Here is a 15,821-nt window from a genome sequence, read left to right as displayed (position 1 = left end):
CTTCTCTTATGTAGGAAGGCTGAGCCCAAAATCTGTCCCCTTCCCTACTCTTTCGAAGATCAGCTGTCTCTAGCAAGCTCAGGGTGAAACTTGATTGGTTACAGCTCAAATAATATCAAGGGAGCTTTGGCGATCCTCAGAGCCAATATTTTTTTTCTTGAGTGTTCCTTTGTAGAAGAAAACAATAGGCAAACAGCAGGATATTGGGAATGCCCCAAAATAGCCTGTATTTGGAATCCAGGAACTGCTGAACATCCATGCAGATGCTTTGTTAATGAAGAGATTCTCCCAGGAGGTGGGAATGAAGAACTCTTGAGTTTCACCTTCCCCGAATCTAATCTGCTGCAGTCTGCAAGAATCTTCTTTCATTGATAAACTCATTCTTCCTGTGTCTTGACGTGATGGAGTAGATTGCCACGGGGTGAATAATGAACCTTCTTCCACTGGGATTTCCACCAAAAATAGTGTAAATAATACGCCTGCCCATAAGTTGCTCCAGATCGCTCTGAGCTATGTTGCTGCCAAAAAGTAATGCTTCAAGCTACTAATTCAGGTTTATTAAGTGAAATTAAAGAGCAAATGTGTTCTTAATAGGAATTCACTATTTTGGTTCAAAAGTTCACTTGCAGCTTAGAGGTCAATACATATGTTTAAGATTATTTCTAAAATATGATGCTGTAACAGAATACAAGCAGCACGATTATAAGCGCAATAATTGGCATTTCAACAATCTTCAAGTGTTTCACAGAGACGAAAGTTGTTTGAAAGAGTAAAGCAAGAAATTCGGCAGTGATTGAACCAAAAACACAATGTGGGAAAAACTCAGCAGGTCAAAGAATGTACTTTATGTCGCAAAGATAAAGGGATTTTGTTCATACCTTGATGAAGGGTTCAAGCCCGAAATGTTGGTTATGTATCTATCTTTATCTTTGCGACTTAAAGTTTGACCTGCTGAGTTTCTCCAGCATTGTGCTTTGATGAAAGTTGTTCTATACTGTTTAGAACTTGTCTGAATGGTTTGACGTTTTCATGTATTGGAATACACTTGCCACAGTTCTGTCCACTTGCTTCATCTGTCAGTATCTCTGATAAGTGCACTGCTCCCCTCCATGATGTTTTGGCATTGCCATTTAGCTTTGTCTCATTGGCATCTTCAGATATAAAAAATATCCACTGCCCTTTCTTCTTTTAAGCCAGAACCTCACAATTGAGGATTTTGAGGTGATTTACAAGGTTGGAAATGCAGTCTCATTTGTGAGATGTTCCATTCCTTCTGCCACCTACCTCAGGCTCTTGCATGTTTCAAATGCAAGGTCTTGACACTGTCAATGTCATGGTAAATTCCTCCTTCCACCACCACCCTCCTCCACCTGGCAGAACTTGTCCTCACCCTCAATAACTTCTTCACACTTTCTCCAATCTGCGCTACAAGCCTACACAGACGAGGCTCTTCAACTTTTCCTCTGCTTCATTGACGATTACCCCGATGTTGCCTCATTTACCCATGATGAGCTCATCAACATCATCTACTTTGCTGCTAACTTTCACCCTGACTTCAAATTCACTTGGTCCACCTAAAGTAACACTCTCCCATTTCTCAATCTTTCAGTCTCCATCTCGGGAGACAAACTGTCAAAAGACATTTTCTATAAACCCACCAACTCCCACAGTTACCTCAACTCCATATCTTCACATCCTGTAATGGTAGTGATCATGGGTGCAATGCAACTAGCAATGCCTTACTGTTTGATTGTACTTGGCTGCCACCAGGGGCTGACACAGAGCAAGACACTCAGTATGCTGGAGCTGTAGCGGAGACTTGCAACCTCATGGTGCTGTTCATATCAACTTTAAACTTTAAAGAACTTTTTCCTTCATCCATGTGTTGTCTTAAGAGCTCACACATACGAATACAAGATGAAACAGTCCCCTGTAAGAATCGTATTCCTTTCTCTCTATTCCTCCATCATATTTGCTCCCAGGGTGAGGGTTTCCATTCCAAGAAGATCAGAAATATCCTCCTTCTTCAAACAACGTGGCTTCCCCTCGACTACCATCAGTTTGGCCCTTGTCCATGTTTCCTGCAAATCTGCCCAGAACCCCTCTACCACAGATGCAACAAGGTCAGGATTTCCTTTGTCTTCACCTACCATCCCATAAGCCTCCACATCTGGCATGTTGTCCTCCACAATTTCTGTCAACTGCTACTTGATACCACCACCAGACACATCATTCCCCCTCCACGACTCCCTTGTCCGTGCATCCCCTCCCACTGGTCATCTCCTCAGTACCTATCCCTGTGACTGCTAGAAATGCACCCATTAACTCCTCCTTTATCACCATTTGTGCCCTAAAAAGCCATTCCAGATGAGCAGCATTTCACCAGTGAATCTGTAGGGGTCATCTACTTCATCTGGTGCTCCCATTGAGGCCTCCTCTACATCGGAGAGACTGTACACAGATTGGGAGATTGATTTGTTGAGCACCTTTGCTCTGTCTGCAGTAATAATGGGGACCTCCCAGTGGCCAACCATTTCAATTCCACAGTTCCAAATGGTCTCGTGCCCTGCCAAACTGGGCCACCCGCTGATTGGAGGAGCAGTGTTCTGTCTGCACCCTCTCCTACCAGATGGCATAGACATTGGCTTCTCTGGGATTTTGTTAGGCCTCTCCCCTATCGCTCTCTCTTTCCTTATCTCTCTGTTTCCTTTTCTCCAGCTCCCCACCCCTCCCCTGTCAGAACTACCCCTCATCAGTTTTTTTCTCCTCCGTCCTCCCCATATCTACCTATAACCACTTGCCCGTTGGCATGCACTCCTCCCCTACCCCTTCCTCCTCCCCTCCTTATTTCAAGCATCATGCCTTGATGAAGGGCTCAGGTCCAAAACATGGGTGGTATTGCTTTGTATTCCTGTTTATCATCATGTGTGCTCTCTGTTTGCACAGAGGCTGGAGATTTCCATGAACTGGAGGGAATGTTGCATTTCTTCAAGGAAGCTTTGAGCACATTCTTGAATCTTTTTCCTCTGTCTGCCAAAAGATCCTGAATAGAATGTCTGTTGTGGGAATCTTGAGTTGGGCATGTGAATGGCAAGGCCATTCCAATGTAGCTGACTGACTGTAACAGGCCTCAGCTGTGACAGAGTACATAGAGGTGTTTGGGAGATAAATTGGGAAAGATTTGTTAGAGCAGGTCACACACAAACACTTTAAAACACAGAATTTTTTGCAGGAGCCTTTGCAAGAGTGCTCAGACTCATGAAGGATTGTTGTTTGCCAAAGGGCAACAAACATGCAGGGCCGCTTTGGAAAACAGAACTTGCTGTCTGGAGGGTCATGTGATCTTTGCAGACAGAGAGCAGAGAAAAAGCAGGCTTTGCTCTCAGAGAGGAGGGAGTGACAGAGAGAGGGGAGAGGCACAGACATTTGTTCCAGAGGGACAAGCTGGCAAGCTTTGGAAGACAGCCTGGTCAAAAGAGTGGACTGGCTGTCTGGTGTTTCCCTTGGAATAGGAGGAACAGAGAGGAACTCTGTGGATGCCCTGGAACAAGAAAAACTCTCTCTCTGAAAACCAATAGAACCATTTACCTGTTAAGCACTAAAGCCTGGTGAACTTTATTAATGTTAACTTCTGTGCACAGTACAAGAATTGCCTGCAACCAGTGAGATTGGGCTGTGAACCAAAGAAGTTTGCTGAACTTACGCACACATTACACACACGTGTGCTTGAGAATTAGAAGGGAGTTAAGTGAGTTAGTAGAGATAAGAAGAGGTACAAGGACTGCCTAAAGAAATCTCTTGGTGCCTGCCACATTGACCACCGCCAGTGGGCTGATATCGCCTCAAACCGTGCATCTTGGCGCCTCACAGTTCGGCGGGCAGCAACCTCCTTTGAAGAAGACCGCAGAGCCCACCTCACTGACAAAAGACAAAGGAGGAAAAACCCAACACCCAACCCCAACCAACCAATTTTCCCTTGTAACTGCTGCAACCGTGTCTGCCTGTCCCACATCGGACTTGTCAGCCACAAACGAGCCTGAAGCTGACGTGGACATTACCCCTCCATAAATCTTTGTCCGCGAAGCCAAGCCAAAGAAGAAGAAAAAGAGAAATAAGTTAAAGTCTGAATCTTTTTTCATGTTCAAAGATAATTAGAAGCAACTTTTGTTTAAGTAACCCTTTTTCGTGGTGCATATCTATTGCTGCTGGGTTTTGGGGTCCTCTGGACTCGTAACACAGCACAGTGACCTTGGCCTGGCAGAAAACAATGGTTCCCTGCAGCTTGAAGTGAATATGGACCATTTTGCAGAAACAGCCTTGCTGGAACTTTTCCTGAGATTTTGCATTTTATATATAGGTCACCACAACATCATGGGCTAAAGGACCTGCACTGTGCTGTAATCCTCTATGTTCTAACTACAGTGTACAGCTGTGTACCCAACACAGAACCTTGTGGAACAAATGCATCTCATCTTTGCTATTTGTCATTCATCCATTATCTCTACTCTGGATCCTACCACTCAGTCAATTTCCTAACAGGTCAGTAATCTACTCCAATTAGTTATTAAAATGCTTTACTGAAGTTGTCACAAAACAAATCCTTAGATCAGTGGTTCTCAATCTTTTTCTTTCCATTCACTTTAAGTAATTCCTATGCCATAAGTGCTCCGTGATTAGTAAGAGATTGCTTAAAGTGGGATATGAGTGGGAAGGGAAGGTTGTGAACCACTGCTTTAGACCCAATTGTTACTGAAATATTTTACTTAAGAAAAATTGTCATTGGCCCATTTCCTTTGGAGTTATGAAACCGTGCACATAATGAGTCAATGAGGTACGATTAAAACACCGATTTTCAAACTTTGTCTTTTCACCTACATACCACCATAAGCAATCCCTTACTAAACACAGAGCGCCTATGGGAGAAGGAATAATTAAAGTGGTATGTGAATGGAAAGTAAAAGGTTGAGAACCACTGCCTTAGCTAGTCAAAATAAAATAGAAAAAGCCAGAAATACTCAGCAGGAGTGAGAGAGACAATAAGAAACCTACAGTGTCCTCATCAGGTCATTGTATCCTTCCTGATTCTGAGTTGTAGAACTACGGCAGCTTCTACATAGGAGTAGTATGACGGTTAGCGCAATGCTGTTACAGTGCCAGTGATCGGGGTTCAAAGCCGGCACAGCCTGGAAGGAGTTTGTACATTTTCCCTGTGTCTGCATGAGTTTCCTCCGTGTTTTGGTTTCCTCTCACCTTTCAAAAAAACATACCCGGTTGTTGGTCATTGGGCGGCACAAGTTCAAGGGATGAAAGGGCCTGTTACCGTGCAGTATGTCTAAATTTTAAATTTTAGAAAATTTAAAAGTTGTAGCTGAGACATTTCTCTGCATTTTCATGGATGCACCATTAACCAGCCTCATTGGAATTATCTCTGCTTTACAGCTTCAATCTTTTTCTTACTGGAATCGGCACTGGATGACACTAATGGCAACTCTTTGTCTGCCTCGTGGCAGGCAGAAGGCAATTTTGTGTAATATTATGTTCTGTACTATTTCATGAGAATAAAGGAATCTTGAATTTTGAATCATCTTTGAATATTAAGTGGTCTTGCCGTCCAATTGAAGGTGTGCTTTAAAAATCACACAGGATCTAACATGGGATTCATTTCTCTCCTCACCCCCACCGCAAATTGCCATGGAAGTCATTGTGCAAAACATACATTCAATCACAGGCTGCTGTGGCTAGCTACAGCTGAAATTGGCTGTTGGAATGGTGCCCTTGCAATTTCCAATTTCTGTGCAAGCAGAGAGTGGTGGGAGGGTGGAACGAGCTGCCAGCTAAATTGGTAAATGCAGATTCGATTCACGATTCTTTTCTGCCCCGTGTAACAGTACAGAATGTGTAATATTACACAAAATTGCCTTCTGCCTGCCATAAGAGACAATTTTGACATTTAAGAAAAATTTGGACAATTACCTGAATGGGAGGGGTAGGGAGTGGTGCGAGTCAGAGGGACAAGGTAGAATAATAGTTTAGCACAGACCAGAAGGGTTGAAGGGCCTGTTTTCTGTTCTGTACTGCTCTATGGTACTAAGACCTTCCTTTCAGAACCACCAATGAATATTTCAACATGCTGAAGGTAATTTATGGTGAGTCTACAACTGGGCAGCATCATGAGTCCACATAGTGGCCATGCCCTGTCCAGAGGATGGTCTCGTGGTGAGGGTTATTGCCTCCCACCTGGTCTTTTGCATGATTTTCAGCGTGTAACTTGTAGATATGTCACCAGCCAAAGGTATTATTGAAGCCATCAGTAAATCTAATGGACAATATTAATTCTGGTTTATATCAAAAATATTATCATGTCGAAATCCAGACCTTTGTATTTGAACGTTTCTCTAAAGTAGATCATTGGTTTTCCTTATCTTGAGTCATTCCAGGAATTTTAGCAGGTCCAGCCTAGTTTATTTTTTTACAAACTTTGATCTCTTTCAATGACTTCCTTTTCATGATTCAAATCAGATATTCCTCCTTGTTCTGACATGCCAGTAAAAACAAGATGAGATGGCAGTGGAATTATCTCATTAGATATACACTTGCATCCAATGGTTCATTAAAGCAGTTTGAGTTTGAAAAATGTAACGAGTGACAACATCGGGTAGCACATTTGGCGTAGTGGTTAGCACATCACTGTTACAGTGCCAGCGATCAAGTCCAGGGTTCAAATCCTGCTCTGTCCATAAGGAGTTTGTAAGTTCTCCCTGTGAGTGGGCTCCAGTTTCCTCCCACCATTCAAAACGTACCAGGGGTTGGAGATCAATTGGGCAGCATGGGCTCGTGGGCCGAAAGGACCTGTTACCATGTTGTATGTCTAAATAAAATTCACCTGGTTTTCACAGGAAGCATTGGAAGTGACAGAATCTCAAGGAAATTGAAGTAGTAACTAGTATGTACAATAGCACATTGTCACTCCTCTACAGAAAAAAAGTACACAATGAATAGTGAATTATTAATTCTAATGTAATATGCCTGAGATTGTCTGATCTTGGAAGCTAAGCAGGGTCAGTACTAGTCAGTACTTAGAGGGGAGACTGCCTAGGAACACCAGGTACTGTAGGTTTCTGTAAGAGGCACTGGACAAAGTGATGACTCTGCCTTACAGTAGACAAATGTTACATTCTAAAACAATGAGGTATTATGTGACAGCAATAGAACCTTTACTTTTAATGCCTAATAATCAAAGTATAAAACAGTGACTAAAGGACTTCACCCTGCAAAGCTAAATAAAATGTTGTCATGAAACTGGTTTCCACACATCCTCCTTTTCCATCTGCTGATTCACTGAAAACATTTTTGGTGTTAAACAGGAAATTCTGCAGGCGCTGTGATTGTAGCGCAATACACACAAAAGCGCTGGAGTAACTCAGAAGGTCACACAGCATCTATTGGAATTAAAGAGTAACCAGTGTTTCGGGCCTGAGTGCTTCAACGTATGAGCAAAAAGCAGGGAGGTGACTGAATGAAAGAGTGGGGGAAGGATTACAGGCTAACAAGCAAGAGGTCATAGGTGGATGTGGGTGAGGGGGGCTGAAGACATAAAAGCTGAGGTGATAGGGGAGGGGGTGGCTATGAATGAACAGGGAAGGGGTGGAGAGCTGGAGGAAAGAAGACAGAGGTTCTGGATTGGAAAAGAGCAAATTTTGAAGGAATAAGAAGGGATTTGGGGAGTATTGAGTGGGACAGGATATTTTCAGGTAAGGATGTTAATGAAAAATGGAGGATATTCAAAAAAGAAATTTTGAGGGTACAGAGCAGTTATGTCCCAGTGTGGATCAAAGGAAAGGCTGGAAGTCATAGGGAGGCTTGGTTTTCGAGGAATATTGGAAATTTGGTTAGGAGAAAAAGGGAGGTGTACAAGAGGTATAAAGAGCAGGGAGCAGAGAAGCTGAAGGAGGACTACAAGGAGTGTAGAAAGAATCTTAAGAAAGAAATTAGAAAGGCCAAAAAAAGGCATGAAGAGGCTTTGGCTGACAGAGTAAAAATAAATCCAAAGGGTTTCTATAAGTACATTAAAAGTAAAAGATTAGTGAGAGATAAAATTGGACCCCTTGTAGATAGTGAGGGTAGGCTGAGTGAGAAGTCTGAGGAAATAGGGGAAATTTTGAATGATTTCTTTGCCTCAGTTTTCACTAGAGAAAAAAATGTTGAACCAGTTGAAGTAAAGAAAAATAGTGGGGAAGTCATGAAGCATATAAGGATAACTGAGGAGGTAGTGATGGCTGTGTTAAAAAAGATAAAGGTGGATAAATCTCCCGGACCGGACAAAATATTCCCTAGGACACTCAAGGAGGCTAGTGGACAGTTAATGGGGCCATTAACAGAGATATTTAGGATGTCACTGGCCACGGGGGTGATGCTGAAGGATTGGAGGGTGGCGCATGTGGTTCCTCTGTTTAAGAAAGGGTCCAAATGCAAACCTGGGAATTATAGGCCTGTAAGTCTGACGTCTGTGGTGGGCAAGTTGATGGAAAGTGTTCTGAGGGATGCTATTTACAAATTTTTGGAGGTACAGGGATTGATAGGGAGTAATCAGCATGGTTTTGTCAGGGGTAGATCATGCTTGACAAACCTGATTGAGTTCTTGTGGTAGAAAATTGTTTGTTCAATTGGAGGCCGGTGACTAGTGGAGTTCCTCAGCGTTCGGTCCTGGGTCCACTATTATTTGTTATATATATTAACGATTATAGGGGTGGAGAATTGGATAAGCAAGTTTGCGGATGACACAAAGATTGGTGGTGTTGTGGACAGTGAGGTAGATTACCGTAGATTAAAAGGTGATTTAGGAAGGCTGGAGGTGTGGGCTGAGAAATGACTGATGGAATTTAATACAGATAAATGTGAGGTGCTACATTTTGCAAAGGCAAATTTAAATAGGTAATATACATTGAATGATAGACAATTGAGGAGTGCAGAGCAACAAAGAGATTTAGGAGTTATGGTAAATAGTGCCCTCAAGGCTGATACTCAGATAGATGGTGTGGTGAAGAAGGCATTTGGAATGTTGGCCTTCATAAATCGGAGTATTGAATTCAAGAGCAGGGAGGTTATGATGAAATTGTACAAGGCATTGGTGAGGCCAAATTTGGAGTACTGTGTACAGTTTTGGTCACCAAATTATAGGAAAGATATAAACAAAATAGAGAGAGTGCAGAGAAGGTTCACGAGAATGTTGACAGGATTTCAGGGTCTGAGTTACAGGGAAAGGTTGTGCAGACTGGGGCTTTTTTCTCTGGAGCGTAGAAGATTGAGAGGGGACTTGATGGAGGTGTTTAAGATTTTAAAAGGGACAGATAGAGTAAATGTGGATAGGCTTTTTCAATTAAGAAAGGGGGAGATTCAAACTAGAAGACATGGTTTAAGATTGAAGGGGGAAAATTATAAGGGGAACATGAGGGGAAATTTCTTTACGCAGAGGGTGGTGGGGATGTGGAATGAGCTTCCAGCAGACGTGGTCGAGACGGGATCATTGGTTACATTTAAGGAAAGACTGGATCATTACATGGATAGGAGGGGACTAGAGGGGTATGGACCGGGTGCTGGTCAGTGGGACTAGGAGGGTGGGGATTTGCTAAGGCATGGACTAGTAGGGCTGAATTGGCCTGTTCTGTGCTGTAAGTGGTTATATGGTTATATGGTTGGGGGAGGACTTTTAAGGGAAACTAAATTTGAATTAATCTCACTTAGTTGGAGAGTGCCCAGATGAAATATTAAGCGTTCTTCCTCCAATTTGTGGGTGGCCTCAGGTACAACATTTTTGGTGTGTGTTCCTTCAGTTGAAAGATATTAATAATGCTGCAATGAAACTCTGAAGCTCTGGTCATCGATTTCTTTAATTCTGCTATTCTACCTTCACTTTTGTCTATTCCATTGTTTATGTGTACGTAGGATATTGTAGATCACAGAAATAACAGCTGAACAGATTTTATCAATTTCAAAATAAATAGTGTTAAATGAGCCGTACGGATAACTTGTTTTCAGTAGGTAATTACAAAGATAAGGTGGGTGAGTAATGGAATTCAACATTTGACATCAAAGGAAGACAACTTGGAATGTTTCCTTAACGTGAAATTGTAGAACAGAAATTTGATTTAGGTGTTGAGCATAAGCAACTTGTACACAAGATGCAAATGTAAGCAAAGGGAAAATCACACTGTCTTAAACTGCTGGAGCTTGAGGTTCAGAAGTGAGGTGACCCTCTCTGGAGTGCTGTGCCTGAGTCAAGAACATCAAGGTTGAAGTGGACAGATATTTGGTCTCTATGGTGATCAAATTGTGCATGATGTTATTGAATGGTGCGGAAGAGGCCATATGATCTGGTCCAGCTCTTATGTTCTCATGATATATTTAATGGACGTGGCGGGAATACTAGGCAGTTTGATCAGAATTTTTTAAATTTTATTCTGAGAATTTTCACTCAACGTACAGTCAAAACGAAGAATAATCAAAAAGAAAAACATCAATAATATTAACAAAATAATATAAATATCAATCTATATGTTGATATTAAAGAAAGTGAGAAAAAAGAGTCAACATGTGATTCAATTACTATAAAGAAAGAAAAGTTACGATAATACTACAAAATGCGAATTCAATGTACATGTTGAATCAAAGGGAGAAAAAGATAATAGAGAGAAAGAGAACAAAATAAAAGGAACCTGTCCACCCCCCCCCCCCCAAGAAACAAGAAGAAAGAAAAAGAAAGAAAGGAGAAAGAATAAGAAAAAGAAAAGATTGGCTTCACCTCGGATAAACTCCACACCCATCAAGGGACAAATAACCTGACTACCTAAGGCCCTCGGCGCTGCAAACACTGGGAGGTATCAGTGGCTTTTTCCACTGAGAGTGGGGGAGATTCAAACAGGAAGGCATGGACTGAGAGTAAAAGGGGAAAAGTTTAAGGGAAACATAAGCAGGAATTTGTGGTGGGGGTGTGGAATGAACTTCCAGCAGTGGTGGTAGAAGCAAGGTCAATGTTAATATTCAAGGAAAGGTTGGATAGGTATATGAACAGGAGAGGTGTGGAGGGTTATGGGCCAAATGCGGGTCAGTGGGACTAGGTGGGAGATAATGTTCGGCACGAACTAGTAGGGCCATACTGGCCTATTTCTGTGCTGTAAATGGTTATATGGTTAAAGATTTACCTCAGTTTGACCAGAATATTACCAGGAACATAGAATGATACAGCACAGGAACAAGCCCCTTAGCCCATGATGTTTGCACTGAACACAATACCAAATGAAACTAAATCTCTTCTGCCTGAGCACGATCCTCCATTCTCAGCATATTCATGTGTCTAAAAACATTTTAAATGCAAATATTGCATCTGCTCCCATCATTACCCCAAGCATTCTGTTCCAGGCACCTACCACTATCTGTGTAAAAACAAAACTTTCCCCCTCTCACCTTAAATGCATTTGATATGTTAACAAGGAAAAGATTCTGACTCTCCATTCAATGCCTCTCATAATTTTATAAACTTTTATCACGTCTCCCCTCAGCCTCCAACATTCCATAGAAAAGCAAATAAAATTTGTCTAATCACTTCTTGTAGCTCATAGCCTCTCATCAAGGCAGCATCCTGGTAAATCTCTTCTGTACCCTTTCCAAAGTCTCTTCATCCTTCCTGCAATGGGGAAAAATAATTGCACACAATATTCCAAGTGAAGCCATGCCCAATGAAGCCACATGTCCTCATTACCTCTATATTTACCTGTGTGGCCCCTCTCAGGGACCTATGGACTTAAAGCCAAATCCCTCTGCACATCACCACTGTTAAGAACCCTGCCATTAATTTTGACCTATCAATGAGTTTTGCCTCACACATGCTTGGATTAAACTCCATTTGCCACTTCTTCACCTATTGCTGCAACCAATCTATATGCTTCTGTATCTTTTTTTTTAAACTTTATTTAAGATTTTATAACATGAATAACATATAGGATTACATTAAAAAAAATTAAGAATAAAATAATAAAATTACAATACAGTATCAGTAATCTAAATAAACTATACCCTCCCCAATAATTATTACACATTAATAATCCAACTCAAATTAGTCCAACCCCCCCTTTCCCCCCAAAATAAAGAGTGAAGAATTAATAAAATTAATAATATATGTGAGAAAAAAACCCACTTACAAAAAAAACATAACCGATTAAAATACTAACAAAGAGAAGTAATTAATACTAAGATATCAGACTTAAAAAACATATTTAAATCAAACTTAAACGCATATATTTAACAAACAGAGTTAAGATGAAACATATAATTAACTCAAACTTAATATAAAAAATTAGTTAAGTTAGTAACATTATCTATCAAAAATTCTTAAACAATAATCAATTCTTAAAAAAAATTGTAGCATGAAAAAAAGATGAAAAAAAACTTTCTCTATAGAGATAAACCTTCACCAAATATCAACTAACTTCACATCTATCATCATATTAGTCACATAAACCACCATCTTAAAACAAAATTCAAACCTCATTAAGCATTGTACAATTCAATTTTAGTACTCTTCCACCATTTTTCCCTTTTACTCTTGAATAGTTATCCAATAAAAGCTCCAATACCACATTTAAATATCCCCAATCATTACGTTAAAATTCAGATATCCAAATAATAAAAACACATCTACCACGAAATCTATATCTTCAACAAATGGAGCATAAACCACAAACAAAATTCAAGCCTCATTAAGAATTGTACAATTCAATTTATAACTTTCACCATTATTCCCTTCGTTCTATAATTAAAATAACAAAATAATATACACCAGAATTACCATCCTTTCACCTTAAAGTTAAAGAAAAAATATAAAAAAAACTTATCCATCCCATTCACATTTAAATTTCAGATATTCCTTATCTACTGAATAAACTTTACAAAAAGAATCACATCAATTTTTAGTTTTTTAAACAATCAAATACTTTCTTATGCTTTTTTAAAAAATATTTAAACAAAAAAACCCCCTTCACTCTTTAATCTAATAATACAAAAAAAAGGAAAAAAAAACGGGTAGGAGGTTAAAAATACCCCCTCCCGTCTAAACCGCGCAATGCGATAACTCCCAAAATAAAATGGGTGTGAAATAACTCACACGTAGCAGATGACTTTCAGGAAATAGTGCCTATCCAGTTCTCTCCCCCAACTCTCACTTCATCTTAAACTAACATCATCATTATTTAATATCCTTTTTTTTTTAAAAAAAAACATTAGAAAAAAAAAAGGACAACTCTTCTTTTAATCAGCTCCAACTGCCGAGTCACCATTACAACCATTCCTTCTTGGAGCACAGCTCTTTTCTTCCATCTCTTGTCTCTTTAGAGATCGCGGCGGACTATGTCTCTGTTGAAACTGAGTAATTGGCAGCTCTTGAGCAAATGCTATAGCTTCCTTTGGAGAATCAAAGAACTTTGGTTGGTAACCATCTTGAAAAACCTTCAAAACAGCTGGATATCTAAAGGTTGCCTTGTAACCTTTCTTCCACAACAACTCTTTAGCAGGATTGAATTCCCGTCGTTGGAACATAACTTCTTGACTCAAATCCGCATAGAAGAAAACTCGATTATTTTGAATCATCAAGGGTGATTTTCTCTGTTGTGCATTTCTAATAGCCACTCGTAAAATTATTTCTCTGTCGTAATAATTCAAGCAACGAATCAAAACAGGTCTTGGACTTTGACCTGAAATAGGTCTTCTACACAAGGCTCTGTGAGCGCGTTCCATTATTATACCTTCCGGGAAATGTTCTTGACCCAGCACCTGCGGAATCCATTCAGTAAAAGATTTTCTTGGGTCTGGTCCCTCCATACCTTCCAGCAAACCAATAATCTTTATATTGTTCCATCTGGATTGGTTTTCCAAATAATCAATCTTTTTCACCAAATTTTTATTTTGAGTTTGTAAGTCTTCAACTATTTTGGTCACATCAAAAACTTGATCCCGTATTTCGTCTATATCTTCTTCACACGATTTAAATTTATCTCTCACTTCAAGCTTAAAAGCTCCAAACTCAGCCATCTGTTGAGAATGTATTTTCACCAGAGTATTAAACCTAGTACCAAGTTCAGTCATAATCTTGGATAATTCCTGCATTGTATAAGATAATTTAGATTCAAGATTCACAAAAATCTTTTCAATTGGAAGAGATTTTGGCTCAACAGATTCCTGCTTCTTCTGCATAACCAAAGGATCTTCTGTTCCTTCCTTCATTCTGGTTGCCTTCCTTGTAGTATGACTGTGTGTGGAAACCCCAGCCACAGCCTCTCCAGCAATGACTGGAGGATGCTGGCCGGGGTTTTCCCCAGTCCATAATGTATTAAGTTCTCCCAGTACATCAAGTTGTATAGGTTCTTCTATCTCAAGAGATGCAGTTTGCAGCGCCACCTCTACAGTTGACAAATGCCTTTGAGTAACTCTTTGTTCTAAAGGCCCCCTCTTTAGGGGGCTCTACCTATGTAACATAGAGCTCTCTCCTGGGATCCATTTCACGCTGAGTCCCGGTGTCTTTCCTGTAGGTAGGCTCCAAAACTTGAACTTTTGGAAAATGTAGTTTTTTGATGATCTGTTGTCGTTTTTTTTTGCTCTTTTTCACCAATTGTACCATCATAAGTTAAATTAACAGCACTGAAATTATCTAAACTTTTAAGGAATTTTAACGGGCATTTCTAGACAAAACAATAAGATAGAGTCAGGAGAGGACTGGAAGGCACGTCTGATCCTTACGCCATCTTGCCACGCCCCCATGCTTCTGTATCTTTGATGACCTTTTGATGGTCAACAGCTACAACCAATGTGTCATCGGCAAACTCATCCATCTCCATTTTCATCCAGGTCATTTATATATACAAACAATGGTTCCAACCCTGACCTCTGAGGGTCTTTGTAGTTTAGTCTGCAGTTAGGATTGATATTCTATTGTAGTCAATCATGTAACTGATATGATTGAAGATCTGGCAGGGTCACTGCAAAGTTTCTTCAGAGGGTACAATACAGAACAAGGGAGAGCCTGTTCTTTCAGCCTTTGAGGTAAATGGTCACAAACCAATTTTGGAATGAAAAAAGATAAGAGGTAACTTACTGTAATAGAGGTCTACAAAATTCTGAGAGGTAGAGATAAGGTAGGCAGGCACCCAGAATCTTTTTTCCAGGGCAGGAGTAGCAAACACCAGAGGACATCTGTACAAAGTGAAGGGATGAATGTTTAGAGGAAACATCAGGGGTAAGATTTTTTATGCAGAGAGTTGTAAGTGCCTGGAATGTCTTACCGGGGTAGTGGTGGAAGCTGAAGTATCAGAGATTCATAGACAGGTGTTACGATCCCAAAGGACCCCAAAACCCAGCAGCAATAGATATTTACCATGACAAATGGTTACTTAAACAAAAGTTGTTTTCAATTATCTTTAAACATGAAAACAGAATCAAACTTTAACTTATCACTATGAACTTAACTAACCCAACTTAACCCCTTCTAATTCTAAGCGCACGTATGTAATATGTGTGTAAATTTAAGAAAAGTTCTTTGGTTCACAGTCCAATCTCACTTCTCATTCTTCCAAGTTCACTGGTTGCAGGCCATTCTTTTACTGTGCACAGAATTGAACATGTATAAAGTTCACCAGGCTTTGATGCTCAAAAGGTAAATGGTTACCGCTCAGGAAGGTTATTGTAGGTTTGCAGAGAGATATGTGTTGTTCCAGGATTTCCACAACTGAGGTACCACCATTCAACGTCTTGCTGATGAAACATACCCCATCAGGGTT

General features: G+C 40.3%; 1 protein-coding gene across 1 annotated transcript in view; it reads left to right on the top strand.

The window, feature by feature from the left end:
- The window catches only part of scml4 (Scm polycomb group protein like 4), an 89,254-nt gene that overhangs the window by 55,689 nt on the left and 17,744 nt on the right, over positions 1–15,821 (top strand). The gene's annotated exons all lie outside the window — the stretch shown is intronic.

Source organism: Narcine bancroftii, chromosome 6 (genome assembly GCF_036971445.1).
Source record: "Narcine bancroftii isolate sNarBan1 chromosome 6, sNarBan1.hap1, whole genome shotgun sequence".
Classification (NCBI taxonomy): domain Eukaryota; kingdom Metazoa; phylum Chordata; class Chondrichthyes; order Torpediniformes; family Narcinidae; genus Narcine; species Narcine bancroftii.
This window is presented reverse-complemented; position numbering and strand designations above follow the sequence as displayed.